Source organism: Bos taurus, chromosome 3 (assembly GCF_002263795.3).
Source record: "Bos taurus isolate L1 Dominette 01449 registration number 42190680 breed Hereford chromosome 3, ARS-UCD2.0, whole genome shotgun sequence".
NCBI lineage: Eukaryota > Metazoa > Chordata > Mammalia > Artiodactyla > Bovidae > Bos > Bos taurus.
The window spans coordinates 66,900,007-66,914,383 of record NC_037330.1 but is presented as its reverse complement, the minus strand read 5'-3'; the positions used below and the strand labels follow the sequence as shown (position 1 = coordinate 66,914,383).

At 40.5% G+C, this 14,377-nt stretch overlaps 1 protein-coding gene across 3 annotated transcripts in view; it reads right to left on the bottom strand.

The window, feature by feature from the left end:
* USP33 (ubiquitin specific peptidase 33) overlaps positions 1–13,799 on the bottom strand; it is a 59,274-nt gene extending 45,475 nt beyond the window's left edge. For 2 of the 3 annotated variants that reach the window (XM_005204394.4, XM_005204395.4), the window contains exon 1: positions 13,571–13,799. The gene's annotated coding sequence lies outside the window, so the exon portion shown is untranslated. 3 annotated transcript variants of the gene reach the window in all.
* Positions 13,800–14,377: the final 578 nt, after the last annotated feature.

The window sequence follows — 14,377 nt, the reverse complement described above, 5'->3', positions numbered from 1 at the left end:
GCCGAAGAATTGATGCTTTTGCACTGTGGTGTTGGAGAAGACTTTTGAGAGTCCTTTGGACTGCAAGGAGATCCAATCCATCCTAAAGATCAGTCCTGAGCATTCATTGGAAGGACTGATGCTGAAACTCTAATACTTCTGGCCACCTGATACAAAGAGCTGACTCATTTGAAAAGACCCTGATGCTGGGAAAGATTGAAGGCGGGAGGAGGAGACAACAGAAAATGAGATGGCTGGATGAGATGGTTGGACAGAGTATGATATGAGATGGATCACCGACTCAATGGACATGAGTTTGAGTAAACTCCAGGAGTTGGTGATGGACAGTAAGGCCTGGCATGCTGCAGTCCATGGGGTCTCGAAGAGTCAGACATGACTTAGCAAATGAAGTGAACTGAATCCATTTCCTACTGAATTATAACATTATCTTTACCCTTTATTAAATCTGCACATATTTCTATACATATTTTCTAACTGATCTGTCTATGCCCATACTATATTAATCTGATTTAGAGACTACAATATTCTATACAGAATAGTTGACATACTTCCTTCACTGTTCCATTTCAGCTTCCTTGGCTACTCTCTAAACACACTAGAAAATCTGGTAACTTTACCTCTTATGTTCCAATATTAATATCAATTACTTAATTTTACTGTTTTAATGCATCTGTTAGAATCTCTAAATGCAATTTGAATATAAAGGTGATATGACCATCTATGTCAGGGTCCTTATATATATTAATGTTTTGCCATTTAGGGTCTTTTTTATAATTTCTATTCTTAATTTGCTTACATTTAAAAAATTTGAAATGGTCTATTTAAAAACTGCAGTTTAGTTGATTTGCAGTATCGTATTAGTTAGAAATGGTCTTAATGAACTCTATGAAATGCCTTTTCAGCAGCTACTGATGGCTTACTATATTCTTTGTTTCATTTGTTGATCAGTTCAGTTCAGTTCAGTTCAGTCGCTCAGTCGTGTCCGACTCTTTGCGACCCCATGAATCGAAGCACGCCAGGCCTCCGTGTCCATCACCAACTCCCAGGGTTCACTCAGACTCACATCCATCGAGTCGGTGATGCCATCCAGCCATCTCATCCTCTGTCGTCCCCTTCTCCTCTTGTCCCCAATCCCTCCCAGCATCAGAGTCTTTTCCAACGAGTCAACTCTTCGCATGAGGTGGCCAAAGTACTGGAGTTTCAGCTTTAGCATCATTCCTTCCAAAGATACTATCTATTATATTAACAAATTTAATACTAATGATCTTTGCATTGATGCAATATATCCTATTGAGTCAAAATGTATAATTAGTTACTTCATACCTAAATTCTATCAGCTAATATTTTATTTAGAAATTTTGCATTTCTAGAAACAAGACTGATCTTTTTTGGTAGTTTTTTTTTTTTTTTTTTTTTTCTGGCCAAGATGCAGGACCTGTGCGATCTTAGTTCCCAAACAGGAATTGAACCCGTGCACCCTGTAGTGGAAGGGCAGAATCCTAATCACTGGACTGCCAGGGAAGTAGTATTTTTATTCCGGATAAAAGTATGTGTGCTTCACAGAATGCACTGAGTAGTCTTGCATCCTCAGTAACACAGAATAGAGTTTTTTAAAAACTTACGATATGTTGTTTATAAATTAAATGAAAGTCAGCTGTGAAACCATCTGCTATGCTGCTTTGTTCAAGGATCAGCTTTCAATTGCCTTTTCAATCCCTGATGGAGAACTGGTCAATTCAAGTTTTCCACTTCTTCGATCAATCCTACTAATTTATATTTTGCTATAAAATTATCCACTTATCTCAATTTCCAACTTTGACATCATGGCATAACACGTAATATTCTGAAGGTTTGAATGCTGCTGCTAAGTCACTTCAGTCGTGTCCGACTCTGTGTGACCCCATAAACAGCAGCCCACCAGGCTCCCCCGTCCCTGGGACTTTTCAGGCAAGAACACTGGAGTGGGTTGCCATTTCCTTCTCCAATGCATGAAAGTGAAAAGTGAAAGTGAAGTCACTCAGTCGTGTCCGACTCTTATCGACCCCATGGACTGCAGCCCACCAGGCTCCTCCGTCCATGGGATTTTCCAGGCAAGAGTACTGGAGTGGGGTGCCATTGCCTTCTCTGGAAGGTTTGAATATGACTCCATTAATCCCTCCTATATCTGGGTATCTATGATGTTTCCTTTCTCATTCTTAATATTGCATATTTTTACTCCGATTTTTTTCCCCTTATATGAGGTCTATCTATTAATAATTCATCGGTCCTTGTAAAGAACCAGCTCTGGGTTTTATCCTTCCCACTGTTTTTGTTTTGCTATTTCCAATTCCATTAATTACAGTTTTTATCTTTAATCCCCATGTCCTAATTGGTTTCTGTTTTATTTTCTTAATCCCTAAATATGGGTACTGAATTCCCTTAGCTTTATTTACTTAATAATAAAAGTATTTAAACTATAGAGTTGCCTCTAAATACCAATGTTTGCCAATAAGATAGAAATATTCTCCTCATTCCTTTCTAGATAGTATGTAATCTCACTTTTTTCTTTAAATCTCACTTTTGATGGTAAAATGTTTTAAGTCCATCAATACAAGAATGATTACACACACGACTGAATATTATACAACACTTTAACTTGTTATTATTCATCATGAACTGGATGAATAATTTATCAACAAGCACAGATCTAAAGGAGCTTCCCTGGTGGCTCAGACAGTAAAAGCGTCTGCTTGCAATGCAGGAGATCCAGGTTTGATCCCTGGATTAGGAAGACCCCCTGGAGAAGGAAAAGGCAACCCACTCCAGCACTCTTGCCTGGAAAATTCCATGGATGGAGGAACTTCAAAGGCTACAGTCCATGGGGCTACAGTCCTCAAAGAGTCGGACACGACTGAGCGATTTCACTTTCACTTTTCATAGATCTAAAGGACATAAGGTTGAATGGAAAAAAAGGAAGATGTACAATGTTACATTCTCTATGATACTACTGAAGTAAAAAATTTTAAACAGGAGAGAGAGATAAATTAGGAGTTTGGGATTAGCAGATACAAAGTACTATATGTAAAACAGATAAGCAAGATCCTACTGTATAGTACAGAGAACTATATTATCTTGTAATAAACTATCAAGGAAAACAAGATGAAAATGAATGTATATGTACAACAGAATCACTTTGCTGTACACCAGAAACAAATACAAGATTGTAAATCAACTATACTTCAATTAAAAAAAAGAGAAAAAGAAAAGTTCAACCAAAAACAAAACAAAACAAAACATGTATAACAATAGTTCATTGTATCTATCTGTATGTACACATCTGAATGTTGCCTCAGAGCAAAGAAGAAAAGGGGACTAGGGAAAGATTAGTTCTCTCTGTTCTGCAATTAATGTTCTGGTATTTAAACAACTTAATGAGAATTAATACATGTAAAAAAAAAAAAAAGCTAACCATTTGTATCATGGCTATTTAGTATTCTCTATAATTAAAGACAACATTATCAAAATAGAAGACCCTTAATATTCTAGTTATTTAACTTTACTTAGTTAATTCACTATGGTAACAAATCATTCTTTTTTCCTTCTGTTGATAAAGAACATTGAGAGTAGAGCATTCAGGTTAAGGAGGGTAAGACAACAGGAGTCATCAGCTACTTCAGTTTCCTCTAAAAGTGTACACCAAAAGAAAGAAGGCATGCATGCTTTCATTCTGGTCTGAAAGTTTGTTCAAGGGAGACAGGAACTAGACATCAGAAAAGACAAGCAACATGAAAGCAGTAAAAACAATAACTACATGAAAAAGCTATTTGTTCAGTCTACAGATGTAGAACCCACAAAACTCTAAGACTCCTTTAGAAGCTTGTGGATCAAAGGTTGTGATCACTACAGAGCAAAAAAAAGAAAAATCAAACCGGGTGGAAATTAAAACTTTCCATAATTTGACCTCAATGTGGCATCTTTATCAGGCAACTTTTCCCTCTTTCTACCATATCTAGACAATCTGAAATCTCCTCAGTCATAAAGATGGTAACAGCAAAAACTGAAAAATCTTCTAGACTGAAATGACAGCATTCATTCTGTATGATGTACAGTTTTGGCAGGGACTCAACTGCTCATTCACAGATTTAAAACTGCTTCTGAAGATACTACTTTTAAGGCAGTGGGGGATATTTTAGCAGTACAATCTCCACGTTTCAGGCCCCAAATTCTAACCTGGTCATCCTACTAACAGAACAGTAGATATTCAAATTTTAATATTAGAAAAGCATAGGGACCAGTGTTATCAATATTTGTTATACATCAGACATATTAATAGTTGATAACCTAAGGAAAATCTTTTAATATTGAAAAACTGCTCGTAATCCCTCATCTTGCCTATTCCAAGATCATGGCATCTGGTCCCATCACTTCATTGCAAATAGATGGGGAAAAAGTGGCAAATTTTATTTTGGGGCTCCAGAATCACTGCAGACAGTGACCGCAGACACAAAATTAAAAGACACATACTCCTTGGAAGAAAAGGTATGACAAATGTAGGGTGTGCACTTAATCACTCAGTCGTGTCCAGCTCTTTGTGACCTCATGGACTATAGCCCACCAGGCTCCTCTGTCCATGGGGATTTTCCAGGCAAGAATACTAGAGTGGGCTGCCATGCTCTCCTCCAGGGAATCTTTCCAACCCAGGGACTGAACCCATCTGAGCCACCAGGGAAGCCATGACAAATCTAGACAGCACTTTAAAGAGCAGGGAAATCCTTTTGCTGACTAAGATCCATATAGTCAAAGCTATTGTTTTTCTAGTAGCCGTGTAAGTGTAAGAGTTGGGCCATAAAGAAGGCTGGGCACCAAAGAATTGACGCTTTCAAACTGTAATGTTGGAGAATACTCTTGAGAGTCCTTTGGACAGCAAGGAGATCAATACAGTCAATCCTAAAGGAATCAACCCTGAATATTCAGTGGAAAAACTGATACTGAAGCTGAGGCTCTAACACTTTGGCCACCTGATACAAAGAGCCAACTCTGGAAAAGACTCCAAGGCTGGGAAAGATTGAGGGCAGGAGGAGAAGGGGTGACAGAGGATGAGATGGTTGGATGGCATCACCAACTCAATGGATACGAGTTTGAGCAAACTAGCGGAGATTGTGAAGGACAGGGAAGCCTGGTGTGCTGTCGTCCATGGGGTTACAAAGAACTGGACACAACTTAGCTATTGAATATCAAGCCTATTCTAAAACATACAGCTATTTATAAAGAATCAGAGTCAAGAAACTGTGAGAAAAAAATTTATGTCAGGAGAACTAGTTGCTAATTTATTAGCTACACAGAAGATTAATATGAATCCAGAATAAAGTCTGTAACAGCAGATGGCAGACCTCTTCAATATTTTTAACAAAAATATGGATAAAGACACAGAAGGCAGACTAGTGAAATCTAATTATAAAACTAATTTTACCAAAAAAAGTTTATTTAGGAAAGTGAGCTAAAATTAACAAGGATGGATATAATATTCTATATTGGGATTCAGAGAGTCTACTGTCTAAAGTAAGGCCAGAAAAGAGTTTCAAGTATTTAGATTCTAGATGCTACAGAAGATGAATGAAACAACAGTACAGTTCTTGCTCAACTTATCAACAGAACAACAGGTTTCAGAACAAAAAGAGTAGCCAGTTCTATTGTACTCATAAACTAAGTAGATTATATCTCCAATGTATTATTTATGAAGAATACTAAAAGCTACAGAATACAAATGCCTTCCACAGTCTTAAATAATATGAAAATTGTATCATGATAAAACAACACTATGGCTAAAAGTAAAGTTGCCAAAGAAAGCCTAATTAAAGGCCTGGTTCTAATCCAAGCTCCACTATGTCCTAGGTTTGTGACAAGTGTTAAGTCACTTCTCTGTTCCTTAGTTCCCTTATCTATAAAACTGACATCATTACAAAAGTCTACCTTATGAAGTTGTGGGTATAACACATATGTTAACATGCTGCTGCTAAGTCGCTTCAGTCGTGTCCAACTCTGTGCGACCCCATAGACGGCAGCCCACCAGGCTCCCCCATCCCTGGGATTCTCCAGGCAAGAACACTGGAGTGGGTTGCCATTTCCTTCCCCAATGCATGAAAGTGAAAAGTGAAAGGGAAGTCACTCAGTCATGTCTGACTCTTCACGACCCCCAAGGACTGCAGCCTACCAGGCTTCTCTGTCCATGGGATTTGCCAGGCAAGAGTACTGGAATGGGGCGTCACTGCCTTATTGATATAAATTACTTGGAACAGAGTGACAGTAAGCACTCAATAAATGCTAGCTATTTATCAGAAAAAACCACAAGTATGAATAGTTAGCAGAAAGCAAAAGCTGGAGGACTAGAGGGGAGTTCCTGGAGGTCCACTGATTAGGATGCAGCAGTTTTACTGCCTAAGCCTTGGTTCAAACCCTGGCTGGGGATCAAAGATCCTACAAGCCTCACCATATGCCACCACTCCCCAACCAAAAAAGTCCTGGAAAGTAGGATATTCCCCATCATTGTTACACATAGAGGCTTGAAGCCCAACCGTTAGGTGTTTCAAAGGACAGCATTTTGGCCCAAAATCAGTTCTAATATTCTCTGACTACAGAAAAATTGATTTGTCTGTCAGTTTCAGCCTACACAACTGTTCCATTACTACAACTAATCTGATTAGTTCAACTGTAATATTTTAAATATTAGGTTTAGAAATGATTTCAACTGCAATAAGCTAATTTTTCATATTTACAACAGAAGAAAACTGCTACCCAACAAAAGCAAGCCAAAAATATTGACAATGGAAGTATCAATGAAAAGAGTACAATAATAAGCAGAAAGATTTGGATTTCTTCTAAGTGTTTGTGGATACTTTTAATTTATAAAATCTGTTGTTAAGGCCTTACTTTTAAGAACTGTTTCTTGTCCTTTAAACAAATATTCTAGCAAACACAAACTCTTTTAAAATCTTCGCACAGATCTCACAGTGTTATAACTATTTCCTTAATCATTCTTAATTTTCCTTCAAACCGTGAAACACAAAAAGAAATTTAGTATTAATCTAATTTTCCTCTTCCTGGTGCAAGTGGTAAAGAATCCTCCTGCCAAAGCAGGAGATGCAAGAGACACCAGTTTGATCCCTGGGTCAGGAAGATCCCCTGGAGAAAGACATGGCAACCCAGTCCTGTGGGTTCTTGCCTGGAAAATTCCACAGACAGAGAAGCCGGGTAGGCTACAGTCCTTGGGGTGGCAAAGAGCTGGACATAACTAGCACACAAACACGCACATACACACATCTGTCCCTTTGATCCTTAACGGCCTAATTAATGACAGGCTTATTAAATCTACTAAGAGAACTGTATGATCCAACATCCGCTGGATTATTAAAAAAGCAAGAGAGTTCCAGAGAAACATCTATTTCTGATTTACTGACGCCTTTGACTGTGTGGATCACAATAAACTGTGGAAAATTCTGAAAGAGATGGGAATACCAGACCATCAGACCTGCTTCTTGAGAAACCTATATACAGGTCAGGAAGCAACAGTTAGAACTGGACATGGAACAACAAACTGGTTCCAAATAGGAAAAGGAGGATGTCCAGGCTGTATACTGTCACCCTGCTTATTCAACTTATATGCAGAGTTCATCGTGAGAAATGCTGGGTTGGAAGAAGCACAAGCTGGAATCAAGATTGCTGGGAGAAATATCAATAACCTGAGATATGCAGATGACACCACTTTATGACAGAAAGTGAAGAACTAAAGAGCCCCTTGATGAAAGTGAAAGAGGAGAGTGAAAAAGTTGGCTTAAAGCCCAACATTCAGAAAACTAAGATCATGGCATCCGGTGCCATCACTTCATGGCAAATAGATGGGGAAACAGTGGAAACAGTGGCTGGCTTTGTTTTGGGGGGCTCCAAAATCACTGCAAATGGTGACTGCAGCCATGAAATTAAAAGACACTTACTCCTTGGAAGGAAAGTTATAACCAACCTAGACAGCATATTAAAAAGCAGAGACATTACTTTGTCAACAAAGGTCCATCTAGTCAAGGCTATGGTTTTTCCAGTAGTCATGTATGGATGTGAGAGTTGGACTATAAAGAAAACTGAGCTCTGAAGAATTGATGCTTTTGAACTGTGGTGTTGGAGAAGACTCTTGAGAGTCCCTTGGACTGCAAGGAGATCCAACCAGTCCATCCTAAAGGAGATCAGTCCTGGGAACACCCAGGACTGATCTGTTCATTGTTCATTGGAAGGAATGATGTTGAAGCTGAAACTCCAATACTTTGGCCACCTGATACGAAGAGCTGACTCATTTGAAAAGACCTTGATGCTGGGAAAGATTGAGGGGAAGAGGACAAGGGGATGACAGAGGATGAGATGGTTGGATGGCATCACCAACTCAACAGACATGAGTTTGTGTAAACTTCGGGAGTTGGTGATGGACAGGCAGGCCTGGCGTGCTGTGGTTCATGGGGTCGCAAAGAGTCAGACACAACTGAGCGACTGAACTAACTAACTAACAGAACTATATAATCTCCTGATTTCTCCACTTGCAATTTCTGTTCTAGAACCTTATCTTACTTAACACTGCCACAGTAAATCACCCAAACTACTTAGCTCTAATCTAGCAATCTAGCTTTAAACAAAATTCCTTAGTTGAGATGTATAAACATTAATCAGCATTTGCCATTAAGAAAAAAAAAAGAAAAAAAAAAAAACTGTCCAATAATGGCAAAGTATAGTCAACTGTAGCCTCATCTACTTGAAATAATTATGACAAACACTAGGGGGAAGAGGAAGAGAGACGAAGAGAAATGGAGAACAAAAATGAATGAGTATAAGAGCTCTAGTCAAGGCTATGGTTTTTCCTGTGGTCATGTATGGATGTGAGAGTTGGACTGTGAAGAAACTGAGCACCGAAGAATTGATGCTTTTGAACTGTGGTGTTGGAGAAGACTCTTGAGAGTCCCTTGGACTGCAAGGAGATCCAACCGGACCATCCTAAGGGAGATCAGTCCTGGGTGTTCATTGGAAGGACTGATGCTGAAGCTGAAACTCCAATACTTTGGCCACCTCATGCAAAGAGTTGACTCATTGGAGTGGACCCTGATGCTGGGAGGGATTGGGGGCAGGAGGAGAAGGGGACGACAGAGGATGAGATAACTGGATGGCATCACCGACTCAATGGAGATGAGTCTGAGTGAACTCCAGGAGTTGGTGATGGACAGGGAGGCCTGGCGTGCTGTGATTCATGGGGTCACAAAGAGTCGGACACAACTGAGTGACTGAACTGAACTGAACTGAACAGAAGCAAAAACCAGCTGACGATAATTTTCACCTTAAGTCACTTCTGAGCAAGATGGAAAGTTAATTAAATTAACAGACTATCAACATTATGGAATATTAACCAAATACAACATTAAAACTACTTTAGAACATGTAGAATCATAGAAAAACAAAGGCAACTGCCATATTCGAATGAGAACCATTCTAAGAATCTTGTCAACTTTTTGTCTTTATCAGAATACTGTTGATTATTAAAAAAAGAATCAAAATTTATTCATCTAAATAATGCCTCTGCTAAAAATAGCAATTCTTCCTTCAGGATTTTACAGGTAAAAACTGCAGGAAACTGTATTACTTCATGTCACATTTAGTCCCATATTGTCACCATATTGACATATTTCAGGAGTGCGCTAGAACCAGGAACTTAGAGGTTAATTTAACAAAGGCCTAAACAAGTATAGGTCAGGCACTATATAACTAGGGCGGGTGGTGGCCCTGTTCAATTCCCCACCCTACTTGCCCTTTTGAATGACTAGTCATCTACACTCGACTTTATCAACACTCTCCAACACCCTGTAATTCTTTTATGCTCCTGAAATAACTAATTTGACTGTCAGTGCCTGTCAATCCTCCTCAATCACAAGTTATCTAACTCTTAAACCTCAGTGCCTTTTTAGAGTACCTCTTCATGTTCTGTATTCTATCAGTTACCAAATTCTACCACTTCTCTGATCAATCACTTCTCAACTCACATTTCTTCTAGGTTTCCACCTAAATTGAGGCTTTCATTTCACACCTGGATTATTTAATGAGAATGCCTATTGACAGACACTGTTGACATTTGGCCCCCATTCCGTCAGCTCACCTTGAGCTGGCACAGAATATTCTGCTAGCTTCCCAAGGTCAATTCAACACTTCTCTGCTTCTAAGTTCTCCAGCCAGACAGGATCTTGCCCAGCCCTAGCTAAACAACAGAAGGACAATCTCAATCAGTGAGGCTTGGGAATAGGTAGAAAAACTCCCCAGCTACCTCTCAGTTGCTATGACAATTCTGAGGCAGTTCTACAAAAATTTCCACAGGATTAAACCCCCAGTTGCCCATCACTGGCTTTTTCCCCGTTCCTGACTATTTACCCTTGTGCTTCCTGGCATCTCACCTGCATTCACGTTATACCCAGGTCTGCTTTCAAGATAGCACTTCAGAGGAACTGTAAGAGTTACAAAAGCGACACTATCAAGATCTTGCTTAGCCTAAAGCTGCCCAAGTGTTCTCTTGGTCTCAATCCTTTCCCAAATCACAGCTCATTCTGCATTCATGTGGACCACATACTGTGCGTGTGTGTTGAGTCACTTCAGTCGTGTCCGACTCTTTGTGACCCTATGGACTGTAGCTCACCAGGTTCCTCTGTCCATGGGATTTTCCAGGCAAGGATACTGCAGCTGGTTGCCGTGCCCTCCTCCAGGGATCGAACCTTAGCTTAAGTCTCCTGCATTGGCAGGGTTTTTTATTTTACCACTAAGCACCACCTGGGAAGCCTGAAACACACACCTCTTCTAACAAAACATCTTCAATGAAGGCTTTCGAAATTTGTCTTTTTCATCTCTTTTTCATCTACTACTAGCTTATACAAACCATAACTTATTATCAGCCAAATTGCTCTACTGATCCTTTCTCAAATATAAGTTGTACCTTCCCAGGAACATAATAATCTGTTCATTAGAAATGTCCTCCTGTTGAAAATTCTGCAAAGCTCACACATGTCAAATATCATCTCCATCAAGATTCAATCACAAGTAATGTATTCCTCACCTAAATTCCTGATTATAATACCATAGCATGATAATACGATACCATAAATACCTGATTATAATACCACAATATCGTATAATACCACAATATCTTCCTCACCTAAATTCCTGATTATAATACCATAGCATGATAATACGATACCATAAATATCTGATTATAATACCACAATATCGTATACAATCTTACCATAGTTGTATAAAAAATTACCCAAGCCTGACTACAAACCTGACTCTAAGGGCTGAAACCGTGTTTCACTCTTTTTATTTTCCAGAGGGCTTTCCCTGATAGACCCACAGAACCTGACCTACTTGGCATTCTAAAGTAACTTTTGAAAAGAACAGTTATTTTGACATATGCATTGTCTCTTAAGTATTACTTCTCCTGATACACACATGCTCACACACGCACACTATATTGTACAAAATTCATGCTTTTTATAGACAAACCAACTGTACTCATCTCATTCTCTTTGCAACTACTTATCAAAATGCTCCTGAAATTGCATGCAGACTTAAAAAGAAAAGTTTAAAAACTACACGAAGGACTTCGCTGTAGTCCAGTGGTTAAGACTCCGAGTTCCTAACGCAGGGGGCCTGAGTCTGATCCCTGGCCAGGCAACTAGATGCCACATGCCACAACTAAGACCCAGAGCAGCCAAATTAAAAAAAAAAAAAAAAAAGTCAAACAAAAAATCTACACTAAAAAAAGCTGCTATTTATTCCTTTACTTTTTAGAAATGACTACTTCTCACATTTCTCACCAAAAATCTTTCACCATTTATGCTCTTCATTTCCTTTAAGAGTCCACAGTTTGTCACATGTTACAGTTCACTGTGCTCCAAAATCTAGCTGAATTCCAACTTATATCAAAGGTTATTTCAGCAAGATTATTTCAGGCTTTAGAGAAACTCTAATCCTTCCATAATCTCAAAATGTCTCTGTTGTGGAAAAAGCCTTTACTTCCTGGAATTCCTAACTCAGAACAGGCATGAGGATCAAATAAGATTGTATATTTGAAAAGTCACTGAAGATTATAACAGCAGTACATAAACGTTAAAATTATCTCCACAACGCTGCATTTCAAACGATTAAAATAACTTATCTACTACAATCTAATGCCATTAAATGCATTTATGTTTTTGGTTACAAATAGGTTATAAAGAATCACAAAAGATAGAAAAGTGAAAGCTGGCTCTAAACCAGATCAAAAATAAGAAGCAATCTTAAGCAGACTATCTCTCTTGCATATGGCAAGAGGTCAAATAATTTATTTCTGGAATATTTCTTGTACCGTCCATTTTTTTCAATCCTGCCAAAGTAAAGTAATATAAAGCCCCTGGTGTAGTACAATTTATTCCTAATACTTTTTCTTAAGATTAGCATTGTCTTTCAATAAGATTCCCATTTTCCCCCATGTTTATATTAACAGCATGAATTCACTAACAATATTCATATTATGTTCAGACCAAATAGCTTATTTGCTTTGGTCAGACCTTTCCAGACGATACATTTGCTTCAACCAGAAACGAACTAGGACAGCCTCATTTTATTTTGAAAGAGATTTTCCTTAAAAGAAAAATAATCTGATCAAACTAAAAAATTCTACAATTCTATACATCTATTAAGCAAGAGTCTAGGGATCCTTGTGGTAAAATTCAGCGTCAGTTTAGAGCCTACGCGCCTGCCGGTGTTGTCACCACTGTCCCAATTTTCCTGGCCTTATATTGATTATATGAAAACGTAACCCCTAAAAATACTTGAGTGTAAAGCACCAGAGTCATCCAACAATTATTCAAAAGAAGAGCATTTCATAGTAGGTAAATATGTAAGAGTAAAGGTCTGGGAAACCACACATCATGGAAACTGACTCAAACAAAAGCTGCGGATGCACAGACAGCAAGGGCTACCGTAACCTCTCAAAACAGTCGGGATTAAATATGCATCGAAGAAAAATGCCAGGGACGACGACACCTAGGTTTTTCCGCTGACAACAAAGAATAACGGGGCCCCTACGGCTACACGAATGGGTCCGATCACCCCAACTGCGCCGCAAAGCGAAACCAGAACCCCGGAGCCAGCGCGCTGCGGGGCTTCCAGTCTTCCGCGCCCACCGTGCGGGGCTGGCAAGCTGGAATGCGGACCGAGGAAGGAGCGGAGACCTTCTTAGGGATTCGTCTCACCAACACTCCTGCCTTCCAGGGAAGCGCCCCCTGGGAACCCTTCCTCAAATCTACGACTGACTCGCGTCCTCCGCCGACCCCTACCGGGGCGGCCACCAATCATCAGCGCAAAGCACTGGAGGGGCCTAGGCCTTCTACCCACACGCGCGCTCACCACCATCCGGAATCAAGAAAAAGAGGCCGCTACAGCAGCCACAGCTCCGGTGCGCGGCAGCGAGAACACAGATCGGCCCCTGGCTGCAGGCGGGCGCCCTTCGGCCCTGCGCCCCTCCCAGCAGCGTCGCGCTCACCTCCAAGGCCTTCCCTACGGGCCCCGCCAGCGCGGCCAACGGTGGCCTGTGGCCGCACCTTCACCAACTCCTCTTTTCTTCTCCTGCCCTAGGAGATGGGAGGCTTCGCGTCCTGGGCGCCGGAAAACAGCTCCGCAGCTTAGCCCGCGGGCTCCCCGCCTCCCGCACCCGCCACTTCCCGCAGCAGCTACCGCTCCTTCCGGTGTCTCTACCGTCGCCGCAGGCGTCTGGGGAGTTGCGGGAGGGCGGGGAGGGCGGGGGGCGGGGGGCGGGGCTACGAGGAGAGCCCGCCCCGCCTCTGGGGCGTGGCCGCGGCGGCCGGGTCCAGGTGCGGAGACCCAGGCTGCTATCCCGGCTGAGACTCCCTGAGGATCTAGCGGCTCGGCGGGGAGCGTGTACCTGTAGAGCAGTTTTAGATTTGGGACAATTTTCGTTTCTACACGAGTTCTCGCCCTCTTGTACAGTCACACTGTTAAGTCACCATTAACAGGTCTGTCTCGATGCATTACAGAATTTGCGTTTAGGCTGCCCACTAAAGGGGCAAAGAAATATCAGTTTACTTAATTCAACACTTTTTTCTTCCTCTCTTTCTTCTCCCAACATCTTAGGACCTAGACTCTGTGATAGTCATTGTGTTTCTTTTTCCACATCTACAAAGTAGAAATTCATCTCTCCCATTTTCCCTTAGGCCAAAAATCAAGATCAGATCAAATATTTATTGAAACCTTAGTATCTGCTTAGTGGCTAGAGCATCTAAAGAGATCTGCCTTCTATTAATAATTTATGGACCTGTTAAAATCCATTCAA